The 22,118-nt window shown below is 36.5% G+C and overlaps 1 protein-coding gene across 2 annotated transcripts in view; it reads right to left on the minus strand.

Annotated features, from left to right (window-relative positions):
* The window catches only part of LOC6651952 (venom dipeptidyl peptidase 4), a 199,019-nt gene that overhangs the window by 86,077 nt on the left and 90,824 nt on the right, over window positions 1–22,118 (minus strand). Inside the window, exon 1 of one of the 2 annotated variants that reach the window (XM_023180964.2) lies at window positions 12,851–12,979. The exons of the other annotated variant lie outside the window; for it this stretch is intronic. The gene's annotated coding sequence lies outside the window, so the exon portion shown is untranslated. Of the gene's footprint in view, window positions 1–12,850; window positions 12,980–22,118 lie in introns of those variants that run through there. 2 annotated transcript variants of the gene reach the window in all.

The following is a 22,118-nucleotide window of genomic DNA, read 5'->3' on the forward strand; positions in this document are numbered from 1 at the left end:
CGATCTAGCCATGTCCGTCTGTCCGTCCGTCCGTCCGTCCGTCCGTCCGTCTGTCCGTATGAACACCTAGATCTCGGAGACTATAAGAGCTAGAGCCACCAAATTTTTTATGTAGACTCGTGTAGTATGTAGAGTGATCAAGTTTATTTCAAATTTTTGCCACGCCCCTTTCCGCCCCCGCAATTTAAAAAAAGCGTTTATCTCAAAAACTATTCTAGCTAGAGACACCATATTTGGTATGTATATTCGCTTAGTAAATGCACACATTTTGTATGTATAAAAATTTTGCCACGCCCTTTTCCGCCCCCGTAATTTGAAAAACTTGATTATCTCCCCTATTTTTTTACCTCATGCAATCAAATTTGGCACACTTAAATTTAATACTAATATCTATCAAAATACCAAATTTGATCAAAATTGGATAAAAAACAGTCGAGTTATGCATATAAACGTTTTTCCATAAGGCCGGAGTTGGCCGTTGGCTGGTGGGGGCGCTAGGGTGCTCGTATGATTGAGCGAGCGAGATACTAAGATATGCTTGTAAGAAGCATGTGAAAATGCTTGAAATATTTGCTTTACTGGTGTATGGTATACCAAAGTCGGCGAGACGACTTACTTCCTTCATTTTTGGATTCATTTGGCATTCAAGTGGCCCGTTTGCTAAAGTGAAAATAAACAAACAAAAAACCAGAGGGACGGGGCTAACTTTGACCGCGTCAAAGTTTGTATACCCTTGCAAGTTTTTTGGTAACTCTTTCCTTTTCAAAGTGGAAAAACGTTTTATCTAAAAAGGCTAATGTTTGCGAAAGAATGGCCAACAATCTTAGCATAGGAAATAACGAAGATATTGATCAATGTCACTGTTTTCCACCGATCGTTCCTATGGGAGCTATGTGATATAGTAACCCGATATTTATCAAATTCGGCACAGTCATTAACAGATATACTAAACTAACAAATATTTAATTTGAAAGCAATCGCGTCAAAAGTAACGAAGTTTTTGACAAAAGTCACTGTTTTCGACCGATCGTTCCTATGGGAGCTATATGATATAGTCACCCGATCTTGATCAAATTTGGCATTGTCGTTTATACGTATAACTAACTCACCAATATTAAATTTCACGACAATAGCTCAAAAAATAACGAAGTTATTGAGAAAAGTCACTGTTCGTGACTTTGGCGTTTGTATGGGAGCTATATGATATAGTGATCCGATCCGGCTGAATCCGAGATATACAACGCCTGCAGTATATACAAGCCTAAATTTCAGCTCTGTAGCTCTTACGGTCTAGGAGGAGTTTGCGTTGATCCAGACGGACGGACAGACGGACGGACGGACGGACGGACGGACATGGCTATTTGAACTCGTCTCGTCGTGCTGAGCAAGAATATATATACTTTATATGGTCGGAGATGCTTCCTTCTATGCGTTGCACACTTCTGACCAAAATTAATATACCCTTTTTGCAAGGGTATAAAAAAAAAAATGAAGTAAGTAAGTCGTCTTGCCGACTTAGGTATACCATACACCAGTAAAGCAAACATTTCAACTTTATTAAACAAATGCATTTTCACATGCTTCTTACAAGCATATCTTAGTATCTCGCTCACTCAATCATACGAGCACCCAAGCGCCCCCACCAGCCAACGGCCAACTCCGGCCTTATGGAAAAACGTTTATATGCATAACTCGACTGTTTTCTGTCCGATTTTGATCAAATTTGGTATGTTGCTAAATATTAGTATTAAATTTAAGTGTGCCAAATTTGGTTGCATAAGGTAAAAAAATACGGGAGATAATCAAGTTTTTGAAATTACGGGGGCGGAAAAGGGCGTGGCAAAATTTTCATACATACAAAATGTGTGCATTTACTAAGCGAATATACATACCAAATATGGTGGCTCTAGCTGGAATAGTTTTTGAGATAAACGCTTTTTTTAAATTGCGGGGGCGGAAAGGGGCGTGCCAAAAATTTGAAATAAACTTGATCACTCTACATACTACACGAGTCTACATACCAAATTTGGTGGCTCTAGCTCTTACAGTCTCCGAGATCTAGGTGTTCATACGGACAGACGGACGGACGGACGGACGGACAGACGGACGGACAGACGGACATGGCTAGATCGACTCGGTTGTTGATCCTGATCAAGAATATATATACTTTGTGGGGTCGGAGATGCTTCCTTCTGCCTGTTACATACATTTTGGCGACTTTAATATACCATTTCACCCTATGGGTGTATGGTATAAAAAAAATAAAAACATTTGCCTCTGGACTGTTGTCGATGGCCAATTGACAGCGGTTTAAGGCAAGAGCAGCCACCACTGTTCACGTTTCTGTCTTTTCTTTGGCTGATTTGACAAAAGTACTGCATTGGATTTCGTTTTTATTTCGCACTGACATAATTTGGGGCCGCTCAGAAAGGGGCTTTTGCTCATGTGTATTTATATACCATGCACCCAATGACTAGTGAGCCCTATCAATATATACCAACCAACAAATTTGATTAAAAATCGAACTAGAAACATGGAAAATATACGTATAAACGAGGTTTACTTGGCGGTCCATAAGGGCGGAGTTGGCCGTAGGCTAGTGGCGGCGGATATTGTCAAGTGTCATACCAAAAGATTGCAAACTGCCAAAAACAAGCTTTTAAAAATGATATTCAAGTTTCCTTAGCACTATTCGACCTAAGACCTTCATCTTAGAGCGAAAGCAGTGACAGTATTAGATAGACTAATTAGACTGATAAGTGACTATAATGATAGATGTAGATACTCAACATATTCTCTCATAAATGAATTAATAATGAAAATATAGACATAAGTAAAAATAAGTTTTATCTTAATTAGGCCCGGTAAGTTTCACCGTAATATGATGTATCAATATTAAAATGTAGTAATGTAATAATATTGCCAACACGTAATATAGCAGAAAAGGTCACTAGACCTGAACTGTAATGTAATTGTATTTTAGAAGCATACCACTATTATAACAAACAGATGCAATAAATTTAATTGAATTGAATTGAATTTTTGACTGCTTACTCCTATGGAAGCTTTATGACATTGTCGACCGATTGGTAAAAATTGTCATAATTTTTAATAAGTAAATTGAAATTAAATAACTGAATTTATAAGAATTACTTAAAAAAGAAGGAAAGATGAAAATCACTACTCTTACCTAACAGAACTATATATATATCTTAATGTAGTAGTTCAACAATCAAAAAGGAGTTTGCGTTCATCCCAATGGACGGATAAACATACGGCACACGAACTAAGATATGCACTAATCTCGTCGAGCTAAACACGAATATATATGTATGTATATGTACATGAGTACATGACCATTATAAATGGCATACAAATTGAGTTGGCCAATCCCGAGGCCATTCTCTCTCTCACTTTCACCTATTTTTTGGTGATTAATTTTCATATTTATAATAAAAAAGCGACGACTTCTATACCATGCAGTGAACTAACTGTTTAAAATTTATAAGACCAAATTTATGTACATATGTATACCTACGAAATTCTTTTTATATTCTTCATAGCAAGCATATGCTATCTCGATTACTCTTTCTAGCACGCGCTATTTTTACCAAAATATAAATTTGGTGGCTCTAGCTCTCATAGTCTCCAAGAGCTAGATGTTCATACGAACAGCCATAAGGAAGGACGTGGCTAGATCGACTCGGCTGTTGATATACACCTTATGGGAAAAGTTGCCTGTTTCATACATTTTGGAAACCGTAATATGGCAATTCACCCTATGAGTGCATGGTATAAAGATGTTAGAAGGTTGAAAGAAACGGCATACACAAATGCCTGCAAATGGCTTTACAAAAGCCAAATGAAGAGGGCTGTGAAAAAAAGGTCGTTGAGAATGACGTTAATACGGTTCCACAGATCCCAAAAAAGCTGCATAATGAATGGGTTGAACATAATTAACATTGAGACTCGAGCGAACACGACAAATGAAAAGTGTGGAAGAAACAAACGGACTGTTGGAGTGGGTGGGGGTTAGGGTGAAACACGCCTCGTCAATGGTGTTTTACCTCGTACTCACACTCACACTAGAACTTCCACTTACGTGTCTACCACGTTTGATAATGAAGTATTTCTTACACTCGTGCAAAGAGAATATATACGTTTTTGGGAAGAAGTGTGCAACGCATAAAGGAACCATCTCCGGCCACATAAGGTAAGGCCAGAGATGGTTCCTCATCATACTTCCTATCATACTTATAGTCTTGATCAGCATGCCGCGGCCTGGTTATATAGCTGTTATTGCGTTTGTCTGTCTGTCCGTCTGGATCCACCTTTTAGACCGTTACCTTGCCGTATGTATACGGAGGTCTGCATCACTTAAACTTTAACGGTCTAGAAACCGCTTTCGTTGCTCTAGAGTCTAAATGCCCATATGAACATATCTTCTCAAGAATATATGTACATACGCACTTAAAAAGGTCTACAAGCTGCTCATTTTAGACCAAAGTTAATATATCCCGATAAGCAAAAATTAGCAAGGGCGTTAGAAAGAACAAATAGTTTAGAGTTATGGTTCAGACTGCGATTGTTAAACAATACACATGAATTTACATATACAGACATATGTTATCTAATCGCCTACTTTTAATGATTAAAGTGTGCGCAACTCAAAAGTTAACGATCTCAATTGGGCGATAAATTAATCCAATATAATACATACACCAACTTACTGTACATGTACGCATACCACATGTACATGTTCTGTATTTATGGCAATCGTTAAAATGTTCGAGTCCAATATTTATAAGTACATACATATGTATGTATGTACGTTTGTACATTACCCTCCAGTACCAAATGTCCCCGGTCGATAATGTCGCCGCATCGTCGACTATACCGACGTCGGCAGAATTAAACCATCCGCGGACATACTGTCGACTTTGTCGCTCAGTTGTCCCGATTGTCCTAATTGCTAGGCCATCTAATGTTAAATGTCGCCGCAACTCAAATGAGCGTGTCGCCGCTATGTCCCCCAAGACAGCGGACATGTCCGCGCAAACTCGACGGAGAGTCTCCGCAGACGCGTACTGCAGGGTAGCTAGTTGAAGTAAATGTGTTACCCCGTGTAGAGTGCCTTTTTTATTTCTGCTCTTCAAAACATTTATTATACCATTGCTCACTCGTCCCGATGTCGATTTTGTGGCATAAGCCAGAATCAGGTGTTAGAGGATTGGAATAAGATTGAGATGAAATTTCATTTTTGTTTTCGCGAATGGAGCATTTTTGCATTTGCCTTGCTCGCATACTTTTTGACATTAGATTTAATTGCTCGAGTACCTTTTTATACCCTTGCAGAGGGTATTAAATAATTGGTCATATGTTTGTAACGCACAGAAGGAGACGTTTTCGACCCCATAAAGTATATATATTCTTGATCAGCATGTTTATTCTAGAACTATTTGAGTGGTCCGATCATGACAATTTTCATACTTTATCTTACCCGGGTTATAAGTAGCTCAAATCCCAAGTTTCATCCCAATAGCTCTTAAGATGGCTGAGTAAAACGCATACGCACGTCGATGCGGACGGACAGACGGACATGGCTATATCAACTCAGCTTCTCATGCTGATCAAGAATATATATACTTTATGGGGTCGGAAACGTCTCCTTCTGTGCGTTACAATCATCTGACCAATTTTATAATACCCTCTGCAAGGGTATGCAAATTGTTTCTATCAGAGTTTTCGACATTTGGACCAGTGTGCATTGCTAAAAGAGTATGTTTATTTTGGTCTGAAAAGTGCAACGCGTAGGAGGAAGCAAATCTGACCCGATGAGGACCACATTTTCTTGTCAGTAGGCTCAGGCAAGTTTTGCGCACATTCTACTTGTATTAAAGAAGATTGTCCAAAATGACAGTTTGGTTTTTAATTTCCCCAGTGCACACTGGTTGCGTCCATAGGCCAAAAATCAAAAATATCATAACAAAATACTTGGACAAAACGAACACAATTTGACACTAAAATGTTCAATCTTCAAAACGCCAAACCGGTTTTTCCGCAAATCTAACGGAACTTTATAAAAATAGCATTGAAAAAATGAACTTGTGTACATGTTTGCACATTGCAATGTGGACAGTAATAAGAAATCATCCAAGAACACAGCAAATGAAGTAAGTAAGTCGTCTCGCCGACTTAGGTATGCCATACACCAGTAAAGCAAACATTTCAACTGTATTAAACAAATGCATTTTCACATGCTTCTTACAATCATATCTTAGTATATTGCTCACTCAATCGTACGAGCACCCTAGGGCCCCCACCAGACAACGGCCAACCCCGGCCTTATGGAAAAACGTTTATATGCATAACTCGACTGTTTTTTGTCCGATTTTGATCAAATTTTGCTAGATATTAGTATTAAATTTAAGTGTGCCAAACTTGATTGCATAAGGTAAAAAAATAGGGAGATAATCAAGTTTTTCAAATTATGGGGGCGGAAAAGGGCGTGGCAAAATTTTTATACATACAAAATGTGTATACATAGTGTTCACTAAGCGAATATACAGTTGCGAAATTAAAAATAGCACCACTTGCTGAGGTTATGTGTTCAAAGGATTCTTGGCTTCAATTTAAGGCTCAAGGAACATGTGAATACGTTTTTGAATGTTTCAATATTTACTACTAAAGGAAGCACAAAAAAATTTTAATAATATCCAACGTATTCAAAGTTTTTCAGGGATTTTCCTCAAATACTCAAAAAATACCCGAAACTAAAAATAGCATATTTCGCAGAATTACATTGTAAAAAATACATGAATAACAGTCCGTGGGTCGAAGTCAATTTTAAAAGCATTAGCACTTTTACAAGCATATCTTAGTATCTCGCTCACTCAATCAGACGAGCACCCTAGCGCCCCCACCAGCCAACGGCCAACTCCGGCCTTATGGAAAAACGTTTATATGCATAAATCGACTGTTTTTGTCCGCTTTTGATCAAATTTGGTATTTTGCTAGATATTAGTATTAAATTTAAGTGTGCCAAATTTGGTTGCATAAGGTAAAAAAATACGGGAGATAATCAAGTTTTTAAGATTACGGGGGCGGAAAAGGGCGTGGCAAAATTTTCATACATACAAAATGTGTGCATTTACTAAGCGAATATACATACCAAATATGGTGGCTCTAGCTGGAATAGTTTTTGAGATAAACGATTTTTTTAAATTGCGGGGGCGGAAAGGGGCGTGGCATAAATTTGAAATAAACTTGATCACTCTACATACTACACGAGTCTACATACCAAATTTGGTGGCTCTAGCTCTTACAGTCTCCGAGATCTAGGTGTTCATACGGACAGACGGACATGGCTAGATCGACTCAGTTGTTGATCCTGATCATGAATATATATACTTTGTCGGAGTCGGAGATGCTTCCTTCTGCCTGTTACATACATTTTGGCGACTTTAATATACCATTTCACCCTATGGGTGTATGGTATAAAAATGTGTGTGCGGTTTAGTAAATGCGTCAAAGAATAAGTTCGTACATATAGTTATCTAAACCTGTACGAGTATTTATGTTTACATTCAAAATTTGAACATTTTCATTAGGCTCGCAAATTATGCCTGCATAAATTTCCAGAAGACATATCGCTGGAGCAAACAAAAGTATCCAAATGACAATGGACTTCAAACCCACCCCTATCCAGCATCTACATATGCCCACCCCTCGTCAGCTGCAAATATTTGGCCAACAGACAAAAATCAATATTTAAATTTTTTTACATCAGAAGCAGAGTAAATTCAAGTTTGTTTCTGGTCAGGATCAGGCAGATCCATTATGTGTGTGTTTTAGGCTTAGATTGTAACCACAAAAAAAGGGAGACAAAAATAGAAAACGAGGGAAGACAGATAAAAGAAGCAAACAAGAGAACAAAAGAAAAACTCCAACCCTGTAACAGTTTGCGATGTGTGAATTTAAGGAAGGGTACGAAAGAGTTAGAAAAGGATAGAATTGGCGGTTGCTTTTTTTTGGTCTCACTCTTTCTATCTCTGTTACCTTCGCTGTATGTGGTTAGTCAGTTGTTTTTATACCCTTGCAAAAAGGGTATATTAATTTTGGTCAGAAGTGTGCAACGCATAGAAGGAAGCATCTCCGACCATATTTTTGCATGTAGGCTTGTATATACTGCAGGCGTTGTATATCTCGGATTCAGCCGGATCGGATCACTATATCATATAGCTCCCATACAAACGGCAAAGTCACGAACAGTGACTTTTCTTAATAACTTCATTATTTTGAGCTATTGAGCTGAGCTATTGTCGTGAAATTTAATATTGGTGAGTTAATTACACATATTAACTACTATGCCAAATTTGATCAAGATCGGGTGACTATATCATATAGCTCCCATAGGAACGATCTTTCGAAAACAGTGACTTTTGTGAATAACTTCGTTACTTTTGACGCGATTGCTTTCAAATTAAACATTTGTTAGTTTAATATATCTGTTAATGACTGTGCCGAATTTGATAAAGATTCAGTGACTTTGATCAATATCTTTCCTATGCTAAGATTGTAGGCCGTTCTTTCGCAAACTTTAGCCTTTTTAGAAAAAAACGTTTTTCCATTTTGATGGCTGTAGGTAAGGAAAGAGTTACCAAAAAAGTTGCAAGGGTATACAAACTTCGACGCGGTCGAAGTTAGCCCCGGCCCTCTGGTTTATTTTTGTAGTTGTGTATTTTTTTTGATTGGACTTTAACAATGGCCTTGCAACAATAACAAACACGTAAATAAATAAAAAACACAATTCAATGCTGATTTGAAACCCTCTGAAACTAGTTATTAGTTTTTACAAAGATATTTACAGACATAGGACAAAAATGCCTTACAAGTTTCTAATTAGAATGTTACTTATTGAATTGAACTGTCTAAGTCAACGGCTAAATTACAAGTAATTTTGGACCAAGGTCCAAAGGGTACTTTAACGAAATTAACATTTTGGTTTGGCGTACTATCTTACTACGGCCATCTTCTTTAAATCCCTTTTACCAATTCGCCTGCGAAAATGTACTTACCTTTTTTAAAAAGTTTATGTTGCAAAAGTATGAAATAATTGACAGAGAAATTACTCTGAAAGGGCAGAACTCACTGTTAGTAGCACATTATTATTAATGCGTAATGAGTAACAATCACATCTGGCCTTAATACAATAAAATGTATATCATGTTCTAAGCCTTTAGCAGTACCCTCTGCAAGGATATACGAACTCCCAAAAGGAACCTCGGTCTGAAAAATAACATGGGTCAGAAAAACTTTTTGTGTCTTTTGCTATTATCATTACATAACTCGGAAGACTGCCAAATAAACATAAATTTTCAGATTGTTTTTTTTTTTTTTTTATGTAAATTGCAAGGGTATGCAAACTTTGGCACTGCGAAAGTTAGCCCGTGTTTCTGGTTTTATTTGTTATCAGCTTATCAAATTCAAGCATTGCTCATGAGAGGTTGACGCTCCTTGAAAACTTTTTCTTGAAATTTTCGTTGATTGTTCCTATTGAATTATTGGACAAGTCGTTGACAGCTCAAGATACATAAATTTAGCAGAATATGAAGGCCAATAAATTTGTCCAGTGTGTTTTGCAGAAGAACTCGTATTGTTCTTATAATAATTAAGCCTGGGCTTAGATTTTAATCGATATTCAAATGTAATTAGTCGCGTATTAAATGTATAAGGTTTAATAACATCCATTTAAATAGAGCATGAACAACAAATGAATACGTTCAACGACTGCTAGTTTCTTGTATATATTCTTCGGCTTAGTCGATGTTAGTTTTTTTTATATTTTTTCTTGTTATTCCATAATTATTTGCGCTTAAAGTTGGCTCAAAGTTTCTTCGCTTTCTTTTCATTGACCTTTGGGTGGGTAATTAAATTACCTTTTTTTTCCATTTACGGCACATTAAGAAGCTCAGCGTCACATGTCGGGGAATTTTATGAGGTCTAATGGCAGGAACAGGACGAACATAGGAACAGGAACTTCTACGTTCACATCACTTACATAAAGCTATATGTATATTTTTATTTATAAACTAAAAAAGCACCAAAAAAAATATCAAAGAAGCTAACTTCGGTTACGGTGGAGGGGTGCATTTTAATCCATGTATAGACTGTTTTTTATACCCTTGCAGAGGGTATTATAAAATTGGTCAGATGTTTGTAACGCACAGAAGCAGACGTTTCTAAACCCATAAAGTATACATATAAGTATATTCTTCAGCATGAGAAGCTGGGTCGATATAGCCATGTCCGTCTGTTCGTCCGTCAGTGCGTTTGCGTTTTACTCAGCCATCTTAAGAGCTATTGCGGTGAGCTATTTGAGCTATTTGAGCTACTTATAGACCGGGTAAAATAAAGTATGAAAATTGTCATGATCGGACCACTATATCAAATAGTTTTAGAAGAAACATTTTCGTAGAAATTGGATTATGACAATGAAATTTACTAATATGATAGTATTGGATATAAATGTATGCGTGCCGTGCCTTCCTTAGGGATTGATGGAAGAAGAAGAAAAAATTGTAGTAAAAAGATAATACTGATTTGTTTGTGTATTAGTGAATTGAGTTGCAGGGAAAGAAATCTTAAAATGTAAAGATATTATTGCCAAGGAAGGGTATATAAACTTCGGGATAGACGAAGTTAGCTTCTTTCATTTTTTTTCTAAATAAACTTATGTATGTTTATTTGACCAATAAAATTCTCAAGGTTTAAATAAACATAATTTAAAAACAGAATCAAAGTTTTTTTATTTAGAAAAAAAAAGAAAAAATGAGGGCCAAACCACATCGGATGACTTCTTTTGGCCCACCCTGTATGTTTCCTTTGTGCCAGAGAAAGTTCTACAACCAAAGATTCAAAATATTTCCTTTTTGTATTTCTTCTGAAAGAATATTTTAAAATTGCACGCAATGGGTGTAGTTGAATAAAACATTTCAGATCAATACTGTTAGTTCACTGTATATTACTTTTCCCTTACAGCTTCCGATTAGGTACACAAAATTCCTGAAGTAATGCCTTCTTGAGCCATTTTATTGTCAAATAAATCCTAAATTTCATTGCACCGAGAAATGGAACTGCGCCGTTTCCATGCCCCCTACGCATTTCATACTGCAACCAGCTATCAATCTGTAGCCGCTAGAAGCCACTACATAAATAACTCGACATTAATTTGACTTTAGCAAACAAAAGAATCTCAGCTTGGGGAAGCTCCAGGCTAGAGCCAATACAGTTTTTGGAGACTCGTAAAGCTTGCCCAATTATCCAAGCTTGCCGAATTGGGGTCCAAGTGTATGTACTTATTTATTTTTAAAACTACACATACTTGGGAGCAGTAGAATAAAAGTAGAAAAATTGAATGAAAAGTGCATGGTAATGCCATTAATCAGATTATTGAGAATTACTCACTCATTTGTTAAGATTTTTAGTATTCATAAACTATAGCTAAAAATAAAAAACATATATATATACATATATGAATATATATAAGTGTGTACATCCATATACATATCTGAGTGAAACGTGGAACGATTTAAACGGCCTACATTTTTGGACAGCTGGCCACGCGGTGAGCTCATAAATATGTTTAGAGCATACTGAATTTCAGAATTTTTTCGTTTTTCTTTGAATTGAAAATGAAATCTGGTTCTATTGTACATTTACATCTATGACTATATGTATGTATTTGTGCCAATCTAATCTACAGCTTTAATGTTATCACTTTTGACTTGTGCATTACAATTTTAAAAAACGGAAGGGACATCAAACATCAAAGTGTTGAAAAAAAATCACTTATAACTTTAAAGCTCTTCATATTTCATATCCACAATATTTTTTTAATGAAAGAGGAAAGAAAAAAACTAGTAAAAGTTAACTTAAAATGCTAAGTGATCACCAAAATACTTTTGCTTATATTCGGCAGTGCGTAGAGTAAATATTCATATTCTAAATGTATCTTCCAGACAGTAAATTCTAATTACTTTTATACCACAATACTTTGCATTGTATTGTGGTATTTTAACGTTTTTTTTTTTCTAGAATAGGGTATATTTTGTAGAAGTATAATATTTATATTTTTGCACTTTGTTTATTGATCTGTCAATATTGACGCCTTTGGTGCATACAAGTACCAGTAAAATTTTGATTTCATATTGTAAATAAACTAACAATTTACAATAACAACAATTTCTATTGACTCTACTTTTGTTTTGTTGCAATTGACAATCGTTTGAAGTGGAAATGCGAGAGTTACCTCACTTTTTCGAAATCAGTTTTGCAAGTTTTGCAACAATTTTATTTGTACATAGCTTTGACCAATTTATTTTGTTTGATTTTGTTGCTTATTAAATACCATAATCTTGTTGTGACAAGAAACCAACATACATGAAACTGCATAGAATTCAATCACTTCATAACATTGGCAACATTTGTATTGATTTTTTATGAACAATCAAATTTACGAATGAAAAGAAAAAAAAAAAAAAACAAACACAAAAACAAAAAAAAAAAAATAAATAAGAACTTGTAGTCCATCGCCAAAAACGAACTGGCAAAGTTGACTTTTTTATAGACAAAACGGCGACGAAAACCATTTCCAGCTGGAGAAAAAAACCGATCCGAAAAAGAGAAGCATCAAGAAATATATGTTGGTGTGTACATACATATGTATATACATATATTTTGTAATCAGCATGCAAATTGCAGAATACACAAAACTTTATTAGTTGTGGAATTTATAAAGAAAGTGACTGCAGTGTAAACCTAATGGAAATGATTCTCGAATGACACTCACAGATAGTTAAATACTCTCTGCCCAAATACACACGCACACACAGACAGAGACGTAATCTTGCGGAAGACAAGTGTACCGCTCGTTGTTAAATCGTGGTTGGAATTCGAAAACCGACCCGTACGTGGCGACTAACAAGCGGCAACTGAATTTTAATCATAGCTGGAACTCGCCAGTAAGTCCAAAGATGCTCAGCCCAAAGTTACTCAATGTGAGCCGAAAATATTTGAGTGAGGCGTATTTCGTACCGAAAGTTGTTGCCGGCGAAAGAGCAGAGCACAACAAACGGCACAAAAGCAACGCGCGAGGAAAGAGTACTTCAAAAATATATGAGAGAGAATGATGTGAGTGGAACGGAGCCTGTGCGACAGGTTGCAGCTCGAATGAGTGGTAGTGCCTGCAAATTGGTTTGAGTGTTTTGATACAGATAAAAGCTAGACTCATGGCTTGAATTACAAGTTTTTATGTCTCTAAAATCCGTGGGTCCACTATGCGATGGGGAGGAAGACGTTTTCTTTCACAGTGTAACAGTGCGTATGCGTAATGTCATGTAGCTGAAACGTAGCTGTAGGAGCTTGCAAGTTGAATGAAAGAAGTTTTAGAAAAATAATAGAAAAGAGCTCATATTTTGAACTGTGTCTTGGAGGGACTAAGATTTCTATATTTGCTTTAAAAATTATTTAATTTGGCTTCAACTTTCTTACGGCTCGTGAAAGACAACAACTGTATTCGACATACTGTTGTAATTGCAAAAACAGTATTTTAATTTTGATCAGAAGTCTGTAACGCAACTCCGACCATATAAACTACATATGTATATATATTGTTGATCAGCGTGACGGAACGAGTTTATATAGCCATGTCCGTCCGGAATGCAAACTCCGGCATGAACGAGGTTTGCCCAAGCTCTTTGTTGTTTTTTTGCTGTACCCTTATAAAAAGGTAAGTTCACTTTGATCAAAAGTTTGCAAGTATTTGTTATAAGCCACAAATATTTCATATAAGCCTGTCACGATCAAAGCAAAGCCAAAAACCCCCCCGCCCGTCTGACAAACAGTCATATAAAAGAAATAGAAAGCAAAATACATGCAATGCTTGTGTTATTTATAATTTCAAAGCTATACACATTGTGCCTTTCGGTTTTTGATCATTTAATGCACATTTACATATGTATGTATGGGCGTCACGGAGAGTTTGTGTTAACTCGTTAAGTGATTTTGGTTCGTACGGTGGACCCTCGGTTAACGAACACATTTTTTTTTTTTTTGGGTTACGCTAATGAACAAGGTTTGCAGAATTGACGAAAAAGGTGAAAACCTTAATTGCGTGTAAAATTTCGAAAAGCCAGATAGGAGAATATCCCTAAATCCAAAAAATTAAAATTACTGAAACGGTATACCTATAGCTTTGCCATTTTGTATCCAATATTTATTCAAAATACCTCATTTGACGGATAATCATCTATCTGTCTAATCTGTTGTATGCAGTAACAATAATTTAGGCCGTCAAAATTAGTAAATAGTTGTAAAATAGCGTCAAAATGGGAAAATTAAACAAAAAACAGAAAAAAAAGATTTTACGTTCTTTTTGCTGTGTTTAGAAATTTTGACTCTAATCGTTAAGCTTTAGAATTTGACCTCTGGCATTGGTATGGGATTTATAGAATGACCTCTGTAAATTACCAAATTACCCCAAAATATTCCCATCGTACAACAATTGTGAATCAGTGTAAACCAAAGCTGCAAGCTGCAAACGGGAATGGTTTAACGAGGCAGTTAGAAGTGCACTTATAATGAAGTAAGTAAGTCGTCTCGCCGACTTGGGTATACCATACACCAGGTGAAACAAATATTTAAAATTTCGAAAACCAAATGTATGTCTATTAAATGGTTTTAACATGCCCTCATACCATATGGTATCTCGCTCACTCTACAAACACACGAGCACTCTAGCGATGGTCAAAAAATTGCAAGAGCCAATCGGTTTTTTCTAAATTATGCAGGCGGAAGTGGGCGTGGCAACATATTAAAATATATGTATTCTGCGCGCATACTAAGCCAGTATACATACTAAAATTGGTGACTTTAGCTTTGTTAGTTTTCGAGAAAATCAGTTTTGTTTAATTTGCGGGGGCGGAAATGGACGTGGCAAAATTTGTAAATAGTCAATGTCTGCGCGTCTATTAAGATAGCTTACATACCAAATTTAATGTCGGTAGCTTACATAGTTTTTTAGAAAAACCTGTTTTTTGTGAATTCCGGGGGCGGAAGGGGGCGTGGCAAAAATTTGAAAACAAACTCGATAAGTGTACATACTACACGAGACTGCATACCAAATTTGGTGGCTCTAGCTCTTATAGTCTCCGAGATCTAGGTGTTCATACGGACGGACGGACGGGCGGACAGACGGACATGGCTAGATCGACTCGGTTGTTGATCCTGATCAAGAATATATATACTTTGTGGGGTCGGAGATGCTTCCTTCTGCCTGTTACATACATTTTGGCGACTTTAATATACCATTTCACCCTATGGGTGTATGGTATAAAAATAGATATGGCTTCTCAAAAGTGTAAATATATTCGAAGTGTGGTCTCTATTAGAGCTTGAACTGACTTGGCCATGCCAATGAATTAACATATTTAATCAAATGTAGTTACTTCCGTAGAAAATTAGGCATTGCAGTCACTATGGACAAAACTTAGAAGGTTTTTAAGAAGGAAGAGAGAGAGAGAAAGTAAAAAGGCAAGTTGACACTTGGCAATGCTTTTTTTGCATTATAACAACATAACAAACTAACATTCATTATTTTATTTTTTTCCTAAGTAAAATTCATCGAAGTTAAGTCAGAAGTAAGAATATTTTTTTGACTCAACCTTAATGAAGAATTTCCTTAATTTCTCTCTCTCTCTCACATTGACTCTCTCATTGAAACTGTCAAACTTATACAATAAAAACTTGAACCAGTGCTCACTCACATCGACTCTCTTATTGAATCTGACCCTTCCTCAACCTACCCATTGGCAAATGAAAAGTCACTTAAGAACACCCCTATCCGAAAAGTCTCAAAGCGAAAACCTATCCGAGTTGGGAGTAAAAACAAAGCGAAAAACGGAAAAACATCCGACGAAATATTTTACGACGCACATATGTCAGTACATAAAACATATACATATTTATTGCTGTTCTCAGTTTGCTTGATGGAGAGAGGGTTAAAAAACCCCCTTTACCACTGTAAAAGAAACTTTTCAGCGTATATTTTACACTGAATAAGCAAAAACATACATACATACATGTACATAGAATTATGCCTAAGTAGAAAACAACGTGGCATTTACTGAAAAACTATTGGTGTGAATCCTTTTGTCATTAATCACAGCCTGTGGACGTAAAAAGATTATTAAATACTATGCTCCTTTAATGTCCTACAATTTTAAAAATGTCTACACTTCTTTAAAAATGAAATAAGTCGTCTCGCCGACATAGGTATACTTATACATAAAATAACAAATGCCCTCATGTATCTCGCTCACTTAAGCATATAAGCAACCTAGCGCCGCCATCAGACACTAGCTAGGCTATTTTCAATCCGATTTCGATCGAATTTGGTATGTTGATGTATATTAGTATTAAATTTAAGTATGCCAAATTTGATTGCATAAGATAGAAAATTGCGGGAGATAATCAAATCAAATTACGGGGGCGTGGCTAAATTTATACACACACATAATCTGCGCGTTCACAAAGCGAGTATACATATATAGCAAACATGATGTCTCTAGCTAGAATAGTCTTCCAGAAAAACACTTATTTAAGGGCGGAGGTGTTGTTCTTTTTCGGATTTTGGCGGCAAATTCGTTGAATATTTCTGAAACTTTGAATGAATTTATTGTTTACAATGTTGAACTAATAGTATTACCAAATTAGAAGATGTAGCAAAAAACACGCCAGAAGTATATTTGACAGGAAACACTGATTTACACTTAAAAATTCTACATTTTTCATTGGCTTATAGTTAGTATCATTATAGTTTATACAGTATAGGGTTTTGTATGGAATACCATATCGGGTAAATGGCGTCTAAGATTTTGCTGGCACATACGGCCAATTCTGATCACCAAAAAGGTGAATTACACGACCAGGAATTGACTTATGCAGTAATTGAATTGTTTCTTGGGCTGTATGTTTCCTTGTTTCCTATCAAGCAAATACTTCTTGCGGGATTTTTGGCACACCCCATATAATATTAAATAAATGTACAACGTCTTTTACGCAAATAGCTGACTGATGCATCTTCTTTGCCGCTCCTTTCTGAGATATGTACGTAATCTGACGCTACAACTTTTAACAGCAACCGCTTTTAGCAGTATTGGGACAAACCTTTTGAACTGTCCGCTCCTCATCAGTATCGGTCAAACACGGATCGTCATCCATCGGTTTTAGAACATAATCATTTGTAGCTTTGATTTCCTGCAGTTGAATAGTCAACCGCTGAATGTTCGCAAGATTTATGTGAGCATAGTCAAGAGTTCTCACTATCCGATCCCGTAGAACACACTACGAATATTGGCAGCATTTTCTTTAATACAATCCAGAAACATTTTTCGATTGTCGTGGTTATTAAAATTCATTTGTATTTTTAAAAAATATATAATTTTAAATGAAATATTTTAATTATTTTTTTATGGACTGTGGTTCAATTTGATTAAGAAGAGAAAGCATATCAAAATTGTTGACACATAGGAGAGGAGGACACAGGCATGTGTGTGATAAGTCAATTAAGTGATTAAAATTAATACAATGGTCAAGGCTAAGCCGATTAGCTGGCTAACAAAGCATAAATTATATGATTCACTCTTTGTATGACACCTCCAAGAGCGATAAATTAATGTGTCAATAAATATAAAATTATCATAAATATCGTCATGTAGGCTTAACGAGAGGCTACCGCAATTATTTAAGAAATATGAGTCGCTTCAACTGACTTAATACGTTCTCTCACTAACTATCATCCTAGTTTTAGGATGTTTTCTACTTTATTCGGACTTGTGCCCTGTTCAAAAAGTAAAGAAAATTTGGGCTTGGATTGACAATCCCTTTTTGTTCATTTGTTTATTTTGTCTGTGGTTTCTGAGATAATTCGAGTTAATTGGTAGGGAGGTTAAACAAATTTATTCATGCTTTTGTAAAATAACAAGGTTATTTTGTTTTTCGGCTAAGTGAAAAATAATTATAAGTAGATGCCGCGTATTAATAAGTTTTATATTGATTGATAGACGCGATAGATTTAAAAGGAATTTAAAGAAGTTTTAGGTTTTATTTTCCCAATTTAAGAATATTAGACCGGCTGACGAAAATCATCGATTTTTATAAACATACTCGAAAGCGTCGTTTCCGTTAATTTTATCACGCAACTGATTCTTTATTTTTATCCCATTTAATCTTATTCGTCTTCAACTATTTCCTATTTGAAAGTAGCATACAAAATGAAGCAAGTCAGTCGTCTCGCTGTGTTTAAGATTAAACATCGTGTTCACCTGAAATGGATTCACCAAATCAGATGCACCAAGAAATATAAAAACGAAACAAAAACATAACACAATGAAGTAAGTAAGTCGTCTCGCCGACTTAGGTATACCATACACCAGTAAAGCAAATATTTAAACTTTATTAAACAAATGCATTTTCACATGCTTTTTACAAGCATATCTTAGTATCTCGCTCACTCAATCATACGAGCACCCTAGCGCCCCCACCAGCCAACGGCCAACTCCGGCCTTATGGAAAAACGTTTATATGCATAATTCGACTGTTTTCCGATTTTGATCAAATTTGGTATTTTGCTAGATATTAGTATTAAATTTAAGTGTGCCAAATTTGATTGCATAAGGTAAAAAAATACGGGAGATAATCAAGTTTTTCAAATTATGGGGGCGGAAAAGGGCGTGGCAAAATGTTTATACATACAAAATGTGTGCATTTACTAAGCGAATATACATACCAAATATGGTGTCTCTAGCTGGAATAATTTTTGAGATAAACGCTTTTTAAATTGCGGGGGCGGAAAGGGGCGTGGCAAAAATTTGATAATTAACTTGATCATTCTACATACTACACGAGTCTACATACCAAATTTGGTGGCTCTATCTCTTACAGTCTCCGAGATCTAGGTGTTCATACGGATAGACGGACGGACGGCCAGACGGACGGATGTACAGACGGACATGGCTAGATCGACTCCGCTGTAGATGCTGATCAAGAATATATATACTTTGTGGGGTCGGAGATGCTTCCTTCTGCCTGTTACATACATTTTGGCGACTTTAATATACCATTGGTATGGGTGTATGGTATAAAAATAAGTCATAAAGATTCATATCACAAGTATTGCTTAAGACCAAACAAAACATGCATCCACACATCCACATGGAAAATACTTAAGATTATAACAATTGCGCAAACTCAAGTAGCCAACGCTGAGCATAATATATAAACAATTTTCAATCCCAAAAAAAAGTGGGTCATTAGAATAAGCATTTTTAAGAACAATTGTCGCCTCCTAGAGTCTAAAAGTTTGTTTATATACACAACTCTTTGATAAATAAAATCAGTTCATATTTTGAATTTAAGGAATTAAGACAGGGTTATTTTCACACTGACTTCGATACACCACGTGCCAAGCTGCTTGGAATGGGGTCGGAAAAGGTTTCTTTTGCTTCCTATATTATTTTGGCAACTTTAATGTACTATTTTAAAAGAAGAAAAAAACCAAGGCAGCAAGAAGAAAATTAAATAAAATTGTGTCGCATAAGGAACATTTTACAAAAACCTCTTAGTCAAACAGGAAATGTTCCTGTTCACATGGGTACCCTAATAAATCACATATTCAACCGCATTTACATTTTAAAGTGCGAGAAAGTGTAAAAAAGCTAGAAAAGAAAGTTAACTGTATACGGTGAAGCAATCAATCAACTTGCTTTCACTTAGGTTCAAAAATGGAGAACAAATATGCTCAAGACTATCACAGAATCCGTCATCTAAGAAGCACTTGACCGATGGGGCGTATGTATAATGTCAACACCGTTGCATAGACAAAGTTGAAATTTTAATAATTAAAAGATATACAAACTTAAAACGTATTTGCTTCTAAATATGATTATGCTATGTGAACCAGAGAAGGATCTCTCGAAATTAATACATGCACAAATATATATTGGTATACATGTGAGTTGAGTGGGTTTACTCAACTAAGTTTATTGATTATTTTAAATAAAAATTAGTTTGAAAAAGTTACAATTATTCTAATCTGGTCGTTTACTCTGCTGCTTCGGTTCACGCTCACTGCTGCTTTTTCGTTGCCGACTCTCCAACTTCAACTGTGCCTCTCTATTGTTCTCTGCTGTCTGCTGTACTCTCTGGTGTTAATATGGCGCCACATTTTCATATAATCGCAACTGGTAGAAGTGTTTGTAGACCCTTTGACATCAGCTGCTTTCCTTCCGTCGTATCTACCATTCCTCTTTACCTGCGTCACCTCATAAGGACCTAAATATTCGCTGGGCGGTTTTTTTCCTGTGACAAACTGCGTCCTGCGTATGGTGACTAAGTCTCCAACCTGGTATCCGGCATCTGGCTTCCTTTTACTGTCAAAGTGCTTCTATAGGACTTCTGCGCTTGTATAATTTCAGCTTTCGCGTTCTGCCTCATTAGTTGGCGCTCTTCATCAAAGCGTTGGTACATATCTTCTTCAAGTTTCACGATCTGTTCATCTCGCTGCGCTACTCGATTCCTTTAGCTCCTGCTCAACACGTTCCTTTGCAGAATTGGCCTGCTCTAGCTTGGTCATGGTTTCGGGTTTCTTTTCCTTCAATCGCTTGGTTTCATTTTGTTTCTCCTCCAGGACAAATGTCGCCTCATCGCGTCCCTGGGTCTTTTGTTCCGACTATTTGCGATTGTCATGTCTAATATTGACCTGATTGCCTTCTTTGGCCTCAGTTTCATAGGCCTTTGACTGAAGAGTCTGTTGTTGTTGGCTTAATTGCTCGTCACGCTTATCTAGGTCTGCTTACACGCGACTCGACGAGTTCCCTCTGCAGCAAATCGATTTGCTTTTCCACATCGATTTTCTCAGCAATTGACATACACATCATACTGCTCCTGAAGCTCTTGAAAAGACTTGCGACCATAGAGTATATCTAAAGTCGCTTTTCAACTACAAACAGTCGACAATATAGCGGATTACGTACTGCACATCAACGTCACCAACCGCAGCCAGCTTTCTCATCTGAAGAAGATACTCGTGAAATGACACCTGATTGTGCTTTTCCCGATCACGTAGCTCTGCGTGAATCTCGGCGCTGCATTTGCTTCGTTGACCAAATTCATTCTCCAGCATCATCCGTAGCTCCGAATATTGGCTTATCTGTATGGCCTCCAGAAACAACTTTGCCGTTTTGGTTATTTTGGCACGTGGTTCTACATATGTACGTTTGCTTTATGTTTAGGCCATATGCCTCAGCATTTAATTCAAAATTCTGAAACCAATGTTTCACCGGAATTTTTGCGCCATCAAACTCAGCGATGATTTTCTCATAGGTTTCCGCTGCGATTGTACCACTGTTTCTATTCTGCTCGTCTAATCCAACTTTCAAAGCGAGCAACTGCACCAGTTCCTGCAGAATTTTTAGTACTATCAGCCATGCCCTATATTCCTGAAGCACTAACTTCGCCTCCACAACTTCACCCAGCTTCATCTCGCCACTAGCTTCGTCTGTCCTTCTCTAAACTGCCTTCTTTGCTTTAGATCTGGTGTAAAATGGTTGTCTCACTCTCACTTTAAATATTGCAGAACACTGTGTTTGTAGTGCCGTCCCTCTCATCACTCAGCAAATTCGCGGAAAAAATTTTGATACTCCTCTGGCCAAATTTGAGACACCTCCAGACAACTCTAAATAACTTGCATTTTCCAAATTAAGACGAGCCCCAAAATGTGAGTTGAGTGGGTTTACTCAACTAAGTTTATTGATTATTTTAAATTAAAAGAAGTTTGGAAAAGTTTCAATTATTTTAATCTCGTCGTTAACGCTGCTGCTTCGGTTCACTTATTTTCTCTCACACTGCTGCTTCTTCGTTGCCGACTTTCCAACTTCAACTGTGTCTCTACTGTTCTCTGATCTATGCTGTTAAACGCTGACAAGACAAATGAATAAACCCGAACTAACTTTGGATTTCTTGCACATTATTTGAGTAGAATTTAATATTCAATATTTGAT

Source organism: Drosophila willistoni (assembly GCF_018902025.1).
Source record: "Drosophila willistoni isolate 14030-0811.24 chromosome XR unlocalized genomic scaffold, UCI_dwil_1.1 Seg106, whole genome shotgun sequence".
Classification (NCBI taxonomy): Eukaryota; Metazoa; Arthropoda; class Insecta; order Diptera; family Drosophilidae; genus Drosophila; species Drosophila willistoni.